Raw genomic sequence first — 6,289 nt, 5'->3', positions numbered from 1 at the left:
TAAAGGCCATAACATTTCTCGTGGTAGTTGTGAATCTTTCCTTACCCACTTTGCAGATCCTCCCAGGAGGATAATCACAATCTACTTGCTTCAGTTAGAATTATTGGTGTAAAGGGAGAGTGAGAATAAGAAGTTTCCTCCCGTTTCCCTCCGCTGCTGGCTACTGAGTTTTTGTCTTGAAGGACTTGCAGAAGGTTCTCACCAGTTTTGCCAGCTGGAGAGCTTAGCGGCCTTATAAATCGCTGGCTGCGCCGTGTGCGTTGAACTTCCTCCACCTGCAGCCGTTGATTTGGAGTTGATGAAAATTGGAGTACATGGATTTAAAGATTTGACGCTCCAGGTGGATTTCGGTTGAGGACGCATTGTTGGGTGAATAGAGTTGAAGGAGAAGGTGAAGCTACTCCGAGCATGTGCTTCTTTGGGAGAACAGGAAAAGAGAAAAGCCTCGTCCCTTTGATATGCAGATAAAGAAGATAAGTCTCAAAGCACAGTAAATTTACACAGTAAATTCTAGTGTAATTAAAAATAAAACCCTTGGTCTCTCTGTCTGCGTTTTGTCCAGCCAGTCCCCTTTTCTTTACTTCTCATCTTGCACAATCCAGTATTTTTTGCACTTTCTTAACTCAGCATGTTTTTATGAAGTCTTTCATCCGCTGTTGGTGTTTTGTTTTCAGAAACTGCTCTCCAGAGCTGCCAGAAAACACTTAAGTACTCACATATGCCTAGCATTGGATCAACATGTCCGCTGCTTGCTGTGAGTTGCCTAACCGTTTCAGACTGTGTGCAGTTCGAATCTGATTTTCATTTGTTAGAGCTCATTTTACTGGCAGAATCCAACAAACACAAACCCCTGATTAATGCCTTTCAGGTTAAATGTAGGTCGCAGCAAAGAAAGCAAACTAGAAGGTTAGAAAACTGCTCTTAAGTAGAACTTACCTCTCTGTGGATTTTTTTTTGTCAGGCTCCAAAAAGAAGAGACCTGAAAAAGTCTGTGGGAAACCATTAAGCAGTATGTAATCGAGCAGTGGTTGCAGAACAAACACTTATCTACCTGTGCAGCAAACTTTGTGCCTTTAAAGGATAGAGTCAGTATCAGGATGACGTGTGTTTGTGCGCAGGAGTTTTGTGCAGCAGAGACATTGTTGGTACCAGAACAAGTCAGTTTGCCTGATGAAGAGAGTCTTAGAGAAATGGGCATGTATAATGAGAACATGTGAGGGCTCCCACTCTGTGTGGCTGCTATCACAGCCACATGCCCATCACAGCACTATCATACTGAGTATTTTAATCAAGAGGTTAATGTTGCTGTTGTGGATCAGTCAATCAAGTTGATTTGTGTTGCGCATTTCAGCAACAAAGCAGTTCAAAGTGCTTTACAACATAAAAACACAAAATCATTGAAGACACCACACAGACGACAATTGTGAAACCATTAAATGTTTTATATTTTGCAAAGTGTCATCATTACACATCACATTGGTGGTCAGTGTTTCATTTATTATGATTCAAAAGAAACTAAACTGGTGGGTTTTTAGTCTAGATTTAAAGGAAGTCAGTGTTTCAGCTGTTTTGCAGTTTTCTGGACGTTTGTTCCAGAATTTTGGTGCATAGAAGCTGAATGCTGCTTTTCCGTTTTTGGTTCTGGTTCTGGAGAGGTAGAGCAGACCAGAGCCAGAAGATCTGAGAGTTAAAGGAGGCTGACATGTGAGGATGCTGTTGCAGGAATCAATGCTACTAAAGGTAAACATTGGTAAGGCGTTGTGTTGGAATGTATTAGCTTGATTGAGGATCCTGCACACCGCCAAGGTTCTCAGACTGTCCACGCTGTAGAAGCTTGTCAACCAGGCAAACTTATTCCAGCTCCTATCAGGAACATTGGCACAGTGACTCCCATCTATTACACCCTGGATGACTCAGTCTTTCCATCGCTAGACTGACTCTTAAAACCATTTCCTGACTGGAAGACTGACAGCAGAACAACAGATGTGCACTGAAAACTTTTGCAGCACAAGGGCCGTTGTTGAGAATGCTTTTGATAGACTGAAAGGAAGATGGAAGATGGACTCTGATGTCTCATCTGGTCAAGATTGACCTTCCTGCCACAGAAAAACCAGCAACAAGTCACCAGACCAGAAACTGGCGACTAGGTGATAAAGACTCGCAAGACCGGAGCTCATAGCCTTACAGGAAAAATGGAATAAAAACTGAAAACTTCTAATATATATATATATATATATATATATATATATATATATATATATATATATATATATATATATATATATATATATTTCTAACTAGGTAAGCCAGGCAATAGCTCACTTTTGTCTGCACACCTTCCAGTAATACCTGTTGACAGTCAATGCTGGGGGTTATTGCAAAGTAATGTAAATTAATATGTTTGGGGACAGTTTTTCTGTTTTGTCCCTAATCGTGCTTCTACAGTGCCAACATTCAAATGGCCAAATCTTCTTCATTTACTTTTGATTTCTATGTGTTTGACATTATTAGAAAGCGTAGGATCCACACATTCAGAATCTACAAATAGCTCAAAATGCTCCCAGAAAGACTTGTTCCTGGTTTTGTTGTGGCCTCTCACACTCAATAAAGACTCACCTGCTGCCTAAAACTCTCTGCACTTCAAATTGCGTTACGATAGATTTATGTCTGGACTTTTACTGGAAATGTAAAATATACTGCGTGAAAATGATTTGATTTGATCCATTGTCCTAGCTGTAAGCCTTCCAGGTAGACGTTGACCCTCCACTCCATTATCATGTGTTTTGTAACTTCTAGTTTTCAGAAATGGTGTCATTTGGACCCCACAGGCGTTTTGCACGTGCACGGTCCGGCGGGATCGCACTCACCCTGTGTGCGCTTTTATGAGAGTTTTTGTTTTGTGTGGTTTCAGGAACTGACGATCTGACCCTTTTCATGGTCAAGCTTTGACCATGACATCTGCTGTGCTCGTCCTGAGCATCACACAAAGACCATGAGAAGGTTAAAAAAACGGCGCCTTATGGGATGAACACATATGCCCACCACTTTTCAGATTTGTACAAAAACTATGGAAAACTATAAATAATTGTCCTTCCATTTATAGTTTGCGCTACCTTGTGTTAATTTGGGATGGGATTACCTAAAATCCCAACAAAAACACCTTAGAGTTTGTGGTTATAATGTAACAAACTGTGAAAAAGTTTAAGCGGTACTGATTCTTTTGGAAGACATGTGGAACCTTGTTTGTGTACGCGGTTTTGTTTCCAGTGTAGTTTCGGACCAGTTTTTATAGGTTTTGAAACAGTAACAAAGTTTTTCTCAATGGCAAGAATTTGCATTGATTATATGTGCAATAAAAAAAATTTTAGCTCTTGTTTCCATCTGAGAGCAGGATAATTTCTCTAAGTGCTGACCTCGTTGGTGCCTTTTTGTCAACCACTAAAAGGTTATTTCTTCTGTAAAGCGGAGAAAATGTTACTCTTCAAGTGGAAATTGGGTACACAAGAAAGGTTAATTATGCAAACTGTGACAAAGTGGCCTGTTAGAATCAATGATGCATTATGCTTCAAGAGTCTCCAGCGATGGAACATCCCCGTTAACCTCCAGCTTCTCCAAAAAATGAACAATTCGGTGGCCAAGACTGCGGTTGCTCTGGGGAGCTTCCAAAATGTCACTTCATTTATGTGCATGCAGCGGGATTCAAAAACACACAGAAAAAATAAACCTATAAAACACTGCCTCTGAACCACTAATGCTTTGGAATTGGATCAAACTCTCGCCACAAGTTTTCCACGCCGCATGATTACTAGCCATTAAGACTTGCCAATGTAATGATGAATGTGATTATTTGGGAAAGTCATGGAGCCCGTTGGTGTCTTTGGCTTGCACTTTTACAGCGGAGAGGGAAGAATAAAACTGGAGAAGTCATCACCAGTGAGCCTCAGCAACCTTAGAAGTAATTGAGGCTAAGCTTCACAGAGAAACGTTGAGTTTACAAGTCCAGATTTGTTTTTGTTTTGTTTTGTTTTTTAAAAACGACATGGTAGGGAAAGCAAAAATGCGCAAAAGTGGAAATGCTTATTTGCTTTCAGTTTGAATTTAATTGAGTCTTGTTTATATGTCCTTCAGTCATCTTCTAACAGATGTGGGTTGGGTAGGTGGCAGAAGTGATGGTGGTATCAACACATCCTCCCCATCTGCAGATTGTCGAAATACAAGAGCGTCTCAATAAATGAGATAATTCAAAAGTAGCTTTTTGGTAGTAATTCACTGCAAAAAGCACATTCATTGCACACAGAGTGGCATATTTCAAGCATTTTTTTTCAGCTAATGAAAACCCTAATGTCTGCTTTACAGAAAATTTTAACATTACATAAGACTAGCATTTGACTTTTACAGAAAAACACCTTTAATTCTTTGAAGTTTTCTTTGAAATTTCACTCTAAGTAGGTAAATTTCAGCCTTGTGCAAATACTTCATGTGTTGGTTCTTTACTTTTTAATCATTAAGAAATATTTATGTTATTCTGAATTGGTTAATTCTGTCTATTCTATAAGCTACTAAATGTATCAGGAACATTTTTTAATCATGTGACCAGTCTGACAGGTTCTATTAATTCATAATGACACTCGCAATTTTTTTTATCTCAATTCCCCTGAAAAAAAAGCAGGAGTTTCTTAAAGAGACAGAGACCCAATTTCAAGGCATTAAGTTAAGAAGTCATGTGTGAAATATACAGCATTTTTATATCAACTGTAGAATAACTTGATTGTGGCTGGAAAAAACTGAATACTGCCCCTTTAATGATCTATTCATCTGATTGTGTTCATAAAAAATGCATGATGTTCTACTTAAACACAGGCCCAGGACGTTTTACAAAGAAAACATCTTTTCAGTTTCAAAGTGCAGCCTTTTACACACATAGATTATTGTTAATCTAAACTCAACAGTGAGAAGAATAAAAAAAAAAACCCTGAACACATCAGAAGATGTAGTCACTAATTTCATTTTCCTTCACAGGAAATACAAACACAGACAATGCAGCAAATACAAGAAAAGCTTTTGTCGGGATGAATGAAATGTTAGTCAAACATCACCGGTGGTCTGTTCGTTTTATTCCGCGTGCAGGGAATACATGTTTCAACCCAATGCTGAGAATAAAGAAACCTAACCTGTGGCGGTGCCCCCAAGGCTGCATTTTATGTACACATCTTAGTGAAAAAGGAAAACAGACTCCCTGCGAGATGACAGATAACATTCCTCTCCTGTCAGAGACTGAAGCTCTGTTCATTTCCCCCGCGTTGCTGAGTGTTGTTTTTTTTTACACGCACCCAAATCTCAAATCCACTGCATTAAACGTCAACCTTTGGCATTTAGAGCACTTGGGAGGTTATCCTCTGAACTTTAGTTTCTATTTCCACTTTTTCCACTAACCCTTTGACTCTGACACAGTTGCACTTCCATGTTATGTCTGCTTTCTTTGTGCCACAAGTAAAAAGCACAAATGAGATTTAATTATAGCAGCTTGTATGACTCTTTCTGCTGGGCTTGCAACGAACTTCCTGTGAGAGTTGGTGAAGATTACATGTTAGGCTTCTCAGCCCGATAGTCGTTTTAAAACAGACGCCACTTAATAGACCTAATGCCAGATAAGAGAAAAGCTTTACACCACCACCACTTAGTATCAACCAACCAACCAACCAATTTGACCCTTTTTTACATTCAACATAATTATTTCTGGCGTTTATTTTGTAGTGATTTCTTTTGTTTGAGCCATAACAACAAGACATGTTGAACGTTGCTTGTATCTTCCGGCGCTTATTCAAATTCTCTCTAATTGCACAACACCAAAAACCGTCCATCCATCTTCCGTATCTGCTTAATCCGTACAGGGGCACAGTTAAATAAACATCCATCCGTCTTCTATTCCAGTTTAATCTGTTGCTTGGTGCTGCTGCCTGTCTCCAGCAGACAGTGGATGACAGGCAGGATACGCCCGCAAGGGGAGAACATGTAAACCAGCGATGTGGAGTCAGGGGAAGCACGTGAGGCAGTCAAAGCTGAAATATAAGCCTTTAGTCTGGATTTTATACACCTGTACACTGATGTAAACGCCATGCAAAAAAAAAAAAAAGGCCTAAAGCCAGGAGCCTCTTGCTTTATTCTTAATTTTAAATAAGTTTTTATTTCTGTTGGAAGAGGGACAAAGCCACCGGGATTAGTCTTTCTCCAGATGTTAGCTCTATAGACGTGTTGCATGTTACTAATTTAAACACATGCTCTACTGATA

The 6,289-nt window shown here is 39.5% G+C and overlaps 1 long non-coding RNA gene across 1 annotated transcript; it reads left to right on the top strand.

The window, feature by feature from the left end:
* Positions 1 to 1,636: 1,636 nt before the first annotated feature.
* Positions 1,637 to 3,380, top strand: LOC122830283. The gene is made up of 2 exons (XR_006370501.1): positions 1,637 to 1,740; positions 2,912 to 3,380. It is a non-coding gene; the product is annotated as an uncharacterized LOC122830283 (long non-coding RNA).
* The last annotated feature ends 2,909 nt before the right edge of the window (positions 3,381 to 6,289 follow it).

Source organism: Gambusia affinis, linkage group LG04, assembly GCF_019740435.1.
Source record: "Gambusia affinis linkage group LG04, SWU_Gaff_1.0, whole genome shotgun sequence".
Classification (NCBI taxonomy): Eukaryota; Metazoa; Chordata; class Actinopteri; order Cyprinodontiformes; family Poeciliidae; genus Gambusia; species Gambusia affinis.
The sequence above is the reverse complement of the archived record's forward strand: the minus strand, read 5'-3'. Positions and strand labels throughout refer to the sequence as shown.